Below are 12,511 nucleotides of genomic sequence, written 5' to 3' on the forward strand. Positions count from 1 at the left end.
GAGTTGCAGCCAAAGCTGGGCTGGTTTCAGCTCTGTGTGTGTTTTAGCTCAGTGTTACTCCATTCTGGAGTCATCTTGTAAAGTTGAATGATCTCACAGATCTGGAGATCAGCAATATATTATATTATTTAGTTTGCAGTTCAAGCTTTTAAGGAATTATTTAGAAAAGCTGCACTGAATGCACATGTTTACATGCGTATGATTGTATCAGGTTACTGTACTTACATTTTTCTTATCCTTGGACTGTTCTTGCTTGAAATCTTTCTGCTCTCCTCTGAGCTGTTCCTTTCTTACTCACTAACAGGAGTTGCTCTCCTTTAACAAAAAAAGTGCTTATCCCTATTATATGTCTTTTAAAATGTGTCCATTTAAATTAATATTTAACAGAGCAGAGACATGTCTGTGGTATAATGTATCCACTTATGGCTAATCGTTATTTGAGGTGATTGAGCCTCTTTGTACTTAATTTTTTGTGCTTTTTATCCAGCAGAATCATTTGTAGTTTGCAGTGTAAGAGCTGATTTACACCTCAAAGTAGACTATTTCTCCACGAGCTCTGGGTTTATCAGTTGCCAGCATCCTTTTAGCAGCACAGAGGGAGCACTGGGTGTGGAGGGATCTCATCCCAAACCAGAAATACCAATTCCTGTCCCAGTTTAAGGTGTAGTTACCAATCAATTGGCACCTACCTGTGAAATTATTTTCTTAAAGGCTTTGGAATGCTTAATTTACACTGCTGGGATTTTTTATTCCAGCTGACTTCATTTATCTGTTCCTTCACTGACGGGGTGCTCAGGCACTGGAACAGGCTGCCCATGGTGGAATCTCCATCCCTGCAGGGATTTCAAAGCCATGTGGATGTGGCACTTGGGGACATGGGCCAGTGGTGGTCCTAGCAGTGCTGGGGGAACTCAATGACCTGAAAGATTTTTCCAGCCTTAAAGATTCAGTGATTTCAGGTGAGGTGCCCAGTCAGAGCTGCTGGTCTTGGCTCCCTCTCAGTCACTGACACTTCCGTGTGTCCTCTTCTAGAAATCCTGATCTTTTGGCTCCAGCTTTGACTGGGTCTGCACCTGAGGCACTGAACCTTTGTTGGAATGAGCTCTGCCACCCCATCAGGGATCCCTGAACATCCTCTTTTTATTTCACCATTTAAGGTTTAATTGATCAATAGTGCTTTAGTTAAGATTTGAGCATTATCATTTATTTAATTTTATTCTTTTCTCTTTTTTTGTTTTTTAGGTATGAAAGGTTTTTATGGGTGTTGAGATGTTCCAGTGCTTGGATCAAATTGTTTCATTTAATATGGGAAGGAGTGGATTTTTTTTTTTTTCCTGTTGTTTGGTTGGGTTACTTTAAGTTTCTGGAATTCTACGTGAGCAGAGCTGATCCAGGTATAGAGACAGAGAATCATGAAATGAGAATTGTTTGGGTTGGACGGGACCTTAAAACCCATCTTGTTCCACCCCTCTGCCATGGGCAGGGACACCTTCCACTAGCCCAGGTTGCTCCAAGCCCTGCCCAGCCTGGCCTTGGATACTTCCAGGGATGAATGAGATGATTTTTAAGGTCCCTTCCAACCCAGTCCATCCTGTGATTCCCCGATTTCCTAAAAGCTCATCAGAAACAACTCCACTCCTCAGGATTTTTACCGTGCTCTGTTCTCCCTCAGCCCCTGCTGCAGCCTCTGACAGAGCAGGGCTTTAACTCCCAGCCTGTTGTGTCTCCCGAGTTCCACATCTCCGCAGAAGATGAAGCAAGTTAGAGAAATTAGCTTTGATCCCTTTCTGCCAACATAGGATTATTCCACATCACACTGGGTTTGAAGTTCACACCTAATCCAGTTTTACACTGCCCGGGGAGGGGGGGGACCGGGGGCTCCTCCCGGCTCCGTCTGCTGCAGCCTCTGATTTAGTGGCACTTCCTCGATACTGAGATTCAATTTGCATTCCCATTACCGCATCCCATTCCATCCTGTGCCATCCCATAACGCTGCTGCTGCTTCCTGGGGTTGGCCTTCCCAAGGCAGATGGATTGTTACCCTCCCCGTGCTGTTTTGGGTGCTCACTACATACATTAATATACATTGGTGTATATTTAAACCACGCTCTTGCAAACAGCTCTGGTGTCCTGTGTGGAGGTTTTTGAGCTGTAGGAACAGATTTACATACAAAAAGGGTTTGGAATGTCCAGCCTGGATCTTTGTGGGGGGAAACAACTGGTGTGAAATGAGATTCCAAGAGCCACCTGCGCAGAACTGATGGTGATTGTGGCAAAATTGTGGGGCCTGTCCCCATTTTCCAGAGATTTACTGCTCAGTCCTGAGGGTTTTGTTATCACACTATATTTTATTTATGATATTTGTAAACCCATAAGTTTTCTTCCTAATAAATGCATATTTTCAGGCTGAAAAAATCCTTGTCTGTGATCCTTTGAAATGCTTTTTTACAGGCATTCAGCATCCTGAACATTTTCTCCTCACACACATGCTGGGCATGGGGGGAGCAGAGGAGCAGAGCATTCCAGCCAGGAGCTGTTTGAAGTCCCCAAAAGATGCATTTAAAACTGACAGCATGTTTTGCTGGACTGACAAAAGCTTGGTTTAGCACTTGCATCACTCCCAGGGATCTTTCAGGAAGTGCCTCCTGGAGCAGAAAGCACTGGGTAGGTCAGAAATGTGGTTTATACACCAAAAACAGGGTTTATAGGTAAGAGTTACAATTTCAATTTTCTAAGGGTGGCTGTATTTTAGTGGGAATGCCAGGACATCCCAGAATGGAGTTCTCCTCCCTGTGCCTTCCTTTCATATACACCTTGTTACAGTATTTCATTTTTCTTCAAGAATGCAGATTCATAGAAGGAGAGAGTTTTTAACACTTTTGTGGCATGGTTGGCAGAGAATATATCCCTGTTTTTCCATGCTGAGTTGCTTGGCTAGGCCCTGCTCCTGCTTTTTCCCTCGCTGGCAACAGCTCCTTCAGAACCTAAATCCATCCCAGTGATATTTAATCATGGAGTCACAGAATGGTTTGGGTTGGAAGGGACCTTAAAAATCATCTTGTTCCAACCCCCTGCCATGGACGGGGAACCATCCTCCTCCCCCAAAGCTGTCCTTGGCAGAAAAGCACCATTAATCCTGCTTCCAGGATTTCACAGCACCCCTCTAGCAAAGGTGTTTTGGAATTGTCCTCCCCCACCCTAACAAGGCTTTGACCATACCAGGAGCACCCCCTACAAAAAAAGAAGATTTTTTTTTTAAGCACATCAGCTCTGGAAGGTCGCAAGGCTGTCAGAGTGACTTATCTGCTCTCCTCTGGAAATGGCATTTCTGGAAGGCTGTGGCGGATGCTGCTCTGGCAGTCTGGGCTGAATCCTGCGGAAGGGCTTCAGGAGATCCATCAGATGCCCTACTTAATTTTAAATGTTTGGAGTTTCTTTTATTTTTTTATTTTTGTGTTCTCTTCACTGTAGTAAAATTATTTTTACATCCCTTTGAGTATTACCTGCTTTTATAAATCTTTCTATAATTAAATTTACAAATCTGCCTTTGAGCTGGTGATGTGTAAAACCTTGCAAACGGGACCCTTTGTGTGTTAACCTATATTTATGTTACTTTTATTTCTTCTGGCAGTAATTATCCTGGCTCTAGGCCTAGGATTAATCTATAAGATGCTGAACATGCTTGAATATTTTCCCCCCTTCTCTGTGGTAAACTTGTCTTATGCAGAGCAGGGCATTTTTAAAACTGCTTCCTATGAAGTGGTTTCTTGTTACCCCTCTTAAGTGATTCACAGGAGGAGCCATGGCAAAGTTTAATTGATCCTGGGCCGTGGGTATGGAAGGAGAAATGATTCAGCCTCTTTCAGTTTGGTGCTGGGCTCTTTGAGCCTGATGACACAGCTTTGGCTGCCTGGCCAAGGGACTGTCACCATCACTGCTCTGCAGGACTGGGGGGACAGTCTGGGACAGGGCTGGGGGTGTTCTGAAAGCTGGACAGGGGCTCCAACTCTGGTTTGGTGGGGCTGGAACTTCCATGCCATAGACAACAGGCAGGTGAACAAGAGCCAGGTGTGCCTAGGTGGCCAAAAAGGTCAATGGCCCATGGGCTGTTCCAGGAAATGTGTGTCCACCAGGACCAGGGCAGTGCCCATCCCCTGTGCTGGCACTGCTGGGGCACCTCCAGTTCTGGGGACAGCTCTGAGACCCTCCTGACAAGACTGGAGAGGCTGGAGCATGTCCAGGGAAGGGAACAGAGCTGGAGAAGGGAGTACCAGGAGGGGCTGAGGGAGCTGGGAAAGGGGCTCAGCCTGGAGAAAAGGAGGCTCAGGGGGGACCTTCTGGCTCTGCACAACTCCCTGACAGGAGGGGACAGCCAGGGGTGTCAGGCTCTGCTCCCAGAGAACAGGGACAGGAGGAGAGGGAATGGCCTCAAGATCCCCAGGAGAGATTAAGGTTAGATATTAGGAATAATTTCTTCACCAAAAGGGCTGCCTAGCCCTGGCACAGCTGCCCAGGACAGTGGTGGAGTCCCCATCCCTGGAGGGGTTTAAAAGCTACATGGATGTGGCACTTGGGGACATGGGTCTGTGGTGGCCTTGGCAGTGCTGGGAAATGGTTGATCTTCCATGATTGTGTTATTTTGCCATGGTCTTGAGGCCAAGGTGCTGCAAGATCCTTAAAGAAATCATGTAGGTGGTGGTTTGCACCCACCTTGTGATACCTCAGTGGAACATTTCATCCTCTTACTGAGTAAGAGTTCAGGGACATCAAAGAGAGGCACCAACACTTTCTGGAGACAAGAAATTGGTGTTCTCTGAGTGTCCTGTGAAACACAAACACAGCCCTGGTCATGGGCAATCCACAGATTTCCTACAACTGGGGAAGGAATTTCTGGTTCCCCCATCCCTAAAAGCATTTGGGATCAGGTTGAGTGGATCTCTGAGCAGCCTCATCTAGCTGAAGATGTCACTACTCACTGCAGGGGGTTGGAAGGCCTTTAAAAGCCTTTTCCAACCCAAAATACTCCCTGTCACATGTCCTCTCCTCCTCCTCCTGAGCTGGCAGATGCTGACCAGACCTGCTCCATCCCTTTCTCCATCCCATCCTGATCCCCACTGTGTGTGGATGAGGGAGGAGCTTGTGAGAGACTCGGTGCTGTTTCTGGGCTGCTGGGGCAGCATCATCCTCTGGGAGTGTCCTCATGGCTGAGCTGTCCTTGGGGACTGTCCCCTTGGACACAGGAGCCATGTCCCAACAGTGGTGGCCGCAACAAGTTCACAACTGGAAGCTTCAGCCTTCCTGGATTCCCGGATCGATGCAGCCCCGGGCTCTTTGCTGCTGTGTCAGGAGAGCTGCCGTGGGCTGGAGCAAACTTTGCCCACAGGGAATTTTTTCCTTAGAAAACATTTCTGGAGTCATTGATTTGCAGTGTGTCTGAGCCAAATTTAAGCATGGAGCCACAGAGATCTGAATTTAGCTGTGCTGGCTGTTTTCCCTGGGAGGAGGGATCACAGGGATGGATTTGATTGCCTGGGAAAATTAGTGTTGATTTCAGTGAAGAATATTTTATTACAGTGTTTGCATTGGCATTGTCTTCATAGGATAATGGCTGAGAGTTTCCTGTGTTTCCTGTGCTTGTGTGCATTTAATAATTTAAGCTATTCCTTCTAAATACTGGCTTGGACTAGAAAAGAAAAAAGAAGGCTGCCTACTCTTAATATCCCATCATAAAATAAATTCACTAATCCCAAAGGTGGAGTTGCAATTAAAATGGAAGAAAACCATCATTGAAAAGTATTGAAACTGAATAATATGGTCTAAAATAGACACTGCCTGTGGTGTTTGCTTCAGATACTGAAGATGCTGAGGTCATAGTGCCTTGAAAAACTGGGATGGTGTTCTAAGATCCCAGAATGGTTTGGGGAGACACCTTAAAGCTCCTCTCATTCCAACCCCTGCCATGAGCAGGGACACCTTTCAGTATCCCAGGTTGCCCCAAGCTCCTTGGGGAGCCTGTTCAGTGGCCAAACACCCTCTGGGGAAGAACCTTTTCCCAATATCCAGCCTAGCCCTCCCCTGACACAGCTTCAGCTATTCCTGGGTCCTGACTCTGCTCACAGAGAGCAGAAATCAGAGCTGCCCTTAATTAGAAGTGGAGGGTCCAGTGTGGAGAATCCTTTCCCTCTTCTCTTTCACAAATATAAAATCAACTTGTGTTGACCAAGACATTGGCCTTTAAACCTTGTTTTCCCCTGCATGGGCTGTTAAAACTCCCCCTCAAACTCCCTCCAATCCCCCCAGGCACCAGGAAGGTTCCCCTGCCCTGAGGAACCAAACATTTGCTGCACATGTGGGGCACAGGAGAGCCAGGGAGGCTGTTCAACACCATCAGGCAGCTCAGTCCACCTCAGTTTGGGATCTGCTTTGCAAAGATCCCAAAGGGCAGGTGAGAGTTGTTGCTGAAGGCTGTGTGTCTGGAAGTCTCTCAGATTCCCTCTGGCTGCTTCTGGTGGAGGTCGGGAGCTCCAGGACAGGGCAGGAGTACTCCAAGCTCCCCAGCTGGGTGCTTTAACCTGCCTGGCAGTTTTCCCTTCTCTCCTTTCCTGGGTATCACTCCAGGCCACGGGAAGTTTTGGATCAAGAGGAATTACCTTCAGACAGTAATGAAAGAGGCTGTGCTCAGGCTTGCTCATAAATGCAGCACTGGACCTGTTAAATCAGGCTGTGTCTGGCGCTGGGGGATGACTACAATCTAATAAAGGTATTACAAGCACTCAGGTTTGGGCAATTAAAATGATAATGATATGCTGGAGCTAACGAGGCTGAGGTGAGGCTTTATGGGGACCAGGGAGTGCATCCAGGTCTGCCTGGGCACAGAGAAGCTGTGGCTGCCCCTGGATCCCTGGAAGTGTCCAAGGCCAGGTTGGACAGGGCTTGGAGCAACCTGGGGTAGTGGAAGGTGTCCCTGCCCATGGCAGGGGCTGGAATGAGATGAGCTTTAAGGTCTCTTTCAACCCAAACCATTCTGGGATTCTGTTTGCAGAGCTTCTGGTCTGCAGGAGAAATTAAGGGGCTGAAAGGAGGGGAGGATTATTAACCATCATTTAAAGGTTATTGCATATCTTATGTAAGACCTGAGCCGCAGAATGGTCTGGGTGGGAAGGAACCCTAAAGACCATCCAGTCCAACCCCCTGCATGGGCAGGGACACCTTCCACTCCCCCAAGCTGCTCCAGGGAGGAATCCTTCCTTTACAGCAGCATTTTCCTGGATCAGGACTAGCAGCCAGGCTGTGCTCCCTCTGAGCAGCTTCCCTTTGAGAGGAGCAGAGCAGGAGCAGAGGAATCCCTGTGACCCTCCACTGTCATTTGCTGCCTTCAGAGCTCTCCATGGGCAGCACAACGGCTCCTTTATGGCATTGTATTTACCAAAGCTGCCTTGGAGGAGGTTATTTAAACTGCAGTGGTTTGAACCATGCTCTTGACATAATTTTTCTCCATCTGTAGCTTAAATATCAGCCTCTTCTCTGAACTGAATGACTCTCATGGTTACTCAGATGCTTTCAAGGTGCAGTTGTTCCCTTTGTGAGCACCTATGACATTTGGAACTGCCCAGTCTGATTGCTACAGAAATCCAGCGTGTTCCAGGCTCTGTGTGGGAATCACAGCAGTTACAGAAGCACATGGAGACACTGGGGTCAGCCTGGATCTTCTGTATGAAACAATTTAAATTAGGTATTAAGAAGAATCTCTTCCCTGTGAGGGTGGTGAGGCTCTGGCACAGGGTGCCCAGAGAAGCTGTGGCTGCCCTTGGATCCCTGGAAGTGTCCAAGGCTAGGCTGGATGGGATTTGGATCAACCTGGGATAGTGGGAGGTATCCCTGCCCATGGCAGGGAATGGAATGCAACACTCTTAAATGTCCCTTGCAACCAATAGTTCCAAGAAGTTGGGTTGCAAACTCCAGATGTGATTATTAAATGGATTTTCATTTGATGCAGGAACAGTACCATTGTGTGGTTCTGTGGCCACAAAAAAGGTGCTTTTTATTTCCAAAAAAAAAAAAAAAAAAATCTGGGGAGAAGGCCCTAGGAGCAGCAGCTTTCAAAGCATCCTGCAGCTGTATTTCTTTGTGTGTGGGCAGGGAGATTTCTGTCCACTCAAAAAAAGCCATTTTTTTTCAAATAAATAAATAAATAAACACCAATTCCTCAGGTAAAATTCTCAAAGGCTTCTAAGAGAACCAGCATTACTATTGGCAAGGGTGGCAGGAGGGAGAATTTCCTGGTGTCACCTTGTGCAGCCACTTTGAATCCCAGTTGCAGAGCTCCAGCCAAGCAGATAAAGCCATGGGGGGGGGGGTGTGGGACCTGGAACTGGCGAGGAAAACCAGTGTGGGCTCTTGCTGCTGAGAGCAGAGTTGGGATGCTCAGCCTCTTGGAGGAGAGCTCCAAAGTGCTCCTCACAGCTTGGAAACACCTCAGATTCCTTCATTAGAGCACAGAGACAGAGAATTGCTAAGGTTGGAAAAGTCCTACGAGATCATCCAGTCCAACCATTCCCCCAGCACTGCCAAGGCCACCACTGACCCATGTCCCCAAGGGCCACATCTACTGGGCTCTTTAATCCCTGCAGGGATGGGAACTCCATCACTGCCCTGGGCAGCTGTGCCAGTGCCTTACTACCCTTTCCATGAAGAATTTTTCCCTAATATCCTGATATCCAACCCTGGCACAACTTGAGGCTGTGTCCCCTTTTCTTGTCCCTTGTTCCCTGGGAGCAAAGCCCAACATCCTCTGTCTGCCCCCTCCTGTCAGGGAGTTGTGCAGAGCCAGAAGGTCCCTCCTGAGCCTCCTTTTCTCCAGGCTGAGCCCCTTTCCCAGCAGTGCTGGATGAGGTGTTGGATTAGGTTTGGATTCGGCAGCCTCCGGCTGAGTTTGCAGGAGTTCCCAGCCTGTGCCCCAGAGCCAGTGCCAGAGTGCAGCTGTCAGCGAGCTGCCAGGTGGATTTTGGTCCCTGTGGTGCCTTCACTTCCACTATTTCCTCATTCTGAGGCCTCTGGGGACAATCTCACTCGCTAATGCAATTTGAGAGCCATCACTCAGAGAAGCTCTGTGGGAGTCCAGCACAGACCCGCTCCCACCTTTGCTGATCCCACTGCTTTTGCTGCAAGAAGAGCTGCTGTGCTCAGGTGTTTGTCCCCACCTCTGCCCTGCACCTAAGTGCTTGTTTTCCGTGAGGAAATCCCATCATGCGTGAAGAGCCCCCGGCTGCCCTCGGCACCAGCACGCCATCCATGGCTCTGTCCTCCCGTGATCCCAGCAAGTGCTACAGTCCCAAAAGAGGCATCTCCACTGCACAGACAGGACAGGCAGGCCAGGGAGCAGCTGAGGAGACCTCCCAAAGCAGGAGCTGTGCTTGAATTGAGGGGTCGAGTAAGGATAGGGAAGAGGCTCCGCCAGGCTGGGATTGTGTTCAGCTCCTCCTACACCCACACGTGGGAGGCAGCTCTTGGGAAAAACCACTGCAGCCTCCGCTGCCTGCCTGAAGATTTGGCCAGGAGCTGCAGTGGGAGCCTGGAGAGGAGGCTTGGATGTGGATACCTGCCTTTTCTTTTAGGCTGGGAATTACATCTGGGATGAAGCCACATCCACAAAGCATCATCCATGCCCTGAGGAGCTGTGGCTGCCCCATCCATGGAAGTGTCCAAGGCCAGGTTGGACGGGGCTTGGAGCAACCTGGGATAGTGGAAGGTGTCCGTGACCATGGCAGGGAGTTGAAACAAAATTATTTATAAAGTAATTTCCAACTCCAACCATTCCATGATTCCATGATGGATATAGATGGCAATGAGGTTTTTAGTGCAAAGCCAGGAACATCCCATGGAAACCACACATATCCCATTACCTGTTCAGGCTCTCCAGGGTTTTGGGAGCCTCCCAGCGAGGGAGAGACATGGGGGAAGCGAGTCCCAGGTGGGAGTGTGTTTTTGTACCAACATTGAATTCAAAAGGAGCTGTGAGTGCAGAGGCAGCTGAGCGACGGTGCAGCCTCCACTTTCACACTAGGAATTGTTTCCACTCAAAGGGCTGGTTTGCATTTTTATTTAATATGTATTTCCCTTTTAACAGTGTCACTCGTGACTCTTGGGTACAGCCTGTGATTCTTCACATCTGAGTACAAAAAGCCAGGCTGGGCATTGTGCTTTCCTGAGTTGGAAATTCCTGCCCTCTGATTTTGTGGGCAGGAATAGCTTTTCCCACACTGCTGGGAGAATCAGCATTGAGGAGAGGATAAAATACTTCCCTGGGTCCTGGGACATATGGATCTAGAACTGAGCTACCCACTAACCTCCTGCTAAGTTTCTGGGGACAAGATCTGTTGCCTGCCAGATGTTTGTGCTCTGTCTGGCACAGCAGGGCAGTCTGGGTGCTATTTTTGTACCTGTGTTAAATAACTCTGTCTACAGGGTTTTGGAGGTAGGAGGGGAAGGTCTATCCAGGCCCTTTTAAATGTGACTCAGTGGTTTATTCACATTCAGGCTCATGTAACACAGGAGATGTTGGGATTCCACAGCCTCATGTGCGGCTTCATCCACCCCCAGAGCTGCCTCTGTCCTGTATCTGGTGTTGAGCATGGCTCAGCCAGGCTGGGAGAGCTGGGGGTGTTCACATGGAAGAGAGAAGGCTCCAGGGAGACCTCAGAGCCCCTTCCAGACCCAAAAGGGGCTCCAGGAGAGTTGGAGAGGGACCTGGGACAAGGGATGGAGGGACAGGACAAGGGAGAATGGCTTTTAACTGTCAGAGGGCAGGGATAGATGGGATATTGGGAAAGAATTGTTGGCTGTGAGGGTGGTGAGACCCTGGCACAGGGTGCCCAGAGAAGCTGTGGCTGCCCCTGGATCCCTGGAATTGTCCAAGGGCAGGTTGGACAGGGCTTGGGTCACCCTGGGATAGTGGGAGGTGTTCTCCCTTCCACCCAAACAATTTTAAGATTCCACTATTATTCTTAAATAAACTGTTTCCCATTGCAGGGATATATTGGCCTTCTCTTAAATGTAAGATTTATTTAGAATAATTTAATTTATTTTACTTAAACCCCACAGATTCCATCGAGCAGAATCCTAAATGAAAACTTCATTAGGTGAAACCTTCATTAGGTGATGCCTCTGCTGGTGAACAGACCTTTAGCGGGGGAAGGGACTGGCAGAAAGTCTCTCCTCCCTTCCTGAGGCAGGTGTCCCATGCCACTTCCAGCCACGACCTTCCTGCTCCCATGTCCCACTTCACAGCTGGCCTCCAAATGGGAATAACAATGCCTGTGGTGGCTCAGGGCCTGTCACCATCCCCAGCCTCCGCAGCATTGGAGGGTGGATGTCCAAAAGCTCTTGAAGTGCCAGCTTTGTACCAGCTGCTGTTCCCTCTCTGCTGGGAGCTGCCGTGTCACACAGGCTGGGGAAACAAAGCCAGGACAGCCAGGTGGTGGAATGGCTCAAAAACCTCTTTTGTTTGCTTCGCGCTCTTGAGAGGCAAAATGATGTCATGGAGGAGAGGTGGGGGCACGAGAAAGCTCCTTGTGACATTGGCACCCGAGAGTGGGGAGTTCATTGCATAACCCACCTTGCCACGCTCCCCAGTCCTGTGCTGTGGTGATGTAGTGACCAAAAGGAGGGCGTGAAGAGTCCAGAGCAACCTTCAGAGGTTTTCCAGCTCTGCCTGATGCTTGTGCATCACCTCTGTCGTGTGGCTTCCGGCACAGAACCCACAGCACTTGTGCAAATTAATTATAATGTCTTGAAAAATAAGATGTGCACGAGGAGTTTTGGGGCAAGAAAGCTTCAAAGACAGGTTGGATGGATCTTGGAGCAACCTGGGATAGCGGAAGGTGTTTCTGCCCATGGCAGGGGGTGGAACTGGATCATCCTTAGGGTCCCTAACCCAAACCCTTCAGTGATTCTATTCTCAAGGTAAGGTTGGCAAGGATTGGCTCAATCAGAGAGAATTCCAATAAGGTGTTGAATTTTCTGGCTGCTGATTGCAATGGAGATGAGGCCCCAAATGAAGAAATGGTGTTTCAAACCCCCCATACAAGGATTTCTGCAGGGAGGATAATAATGGCACAAGCTCAACCAAGTACAAGGTACCCTGAGGCAAATGAACTCCCACGGCTAGCAGAGAACAAGGAAAGAAAACAAAGTGGGGGAAAAAATCCCAGCTGGGTTGGAGCAGAACTGACTCCTGGAAATACTCCAGGCTTTGGAAATTGGTAGGCATCTGGTTCTTGATGGATCCCTCATGGAGCTTAACAAAGACTGGAATATAAAGATATGTTTACGCCTTTTCTTTGGGAGTCATTTTGCCTCTGTTGCGGCCTACAGGACTGTGCCCTCATGCCTAAAAATAGGGATAATTGATGTAATCCTAAACCAAGGGAACACACCAGCTGAGTGCACAGACTATCAACCTGTCCCCTCAGCACCTGCAGGCAGTGGGGGACATGCAGAGAAGATTTTTTTT

General features: G+C 48.7%; 1 protein-coding gene across 2 annotated transcripts in view; it reads left to right on the forward strand.

Annotated features, from left to right (window-relative positions):
* Positions 1–12,511, forward strand: part of XKR6 (XK related 6) — a 165,236-nt gene that overhangs the window by 48,835 nt on the left and 103,890 nt on the right. The window contains exon 3 of one of the 2 annotated variants that reach the window (XR_008429741.1): positions 1,243–2,398. The exons of the other annotated variant lie outside the window; for it this stretch is intronic. The gene's annotated coding sequence lies outside the window, so the exon portion shown is untranslated. Of the gene's footprint in view, positions 1–1,242; positions 2,399–12,511 lie in introns of those variants that run through there. 2 annotated transcript variants of the gene reach the window in all.

The sequence above is a fragment of the Vidua chalybeata genome, chromosome 3 (assembly GCF_026979565.1).
Source record: "Vidua chalybeata isolate OUT-0048 chromosome 3, bVidCha1 merged haplotype, whole genome shotgun sequence".
Classification (NCBI taxonomy): domain Eukaryota; kingdom Metazoa; phylum Chordata; class Aves; order Passeriformes; family Viduidae; genus Vidua; species Vidua chalybeata.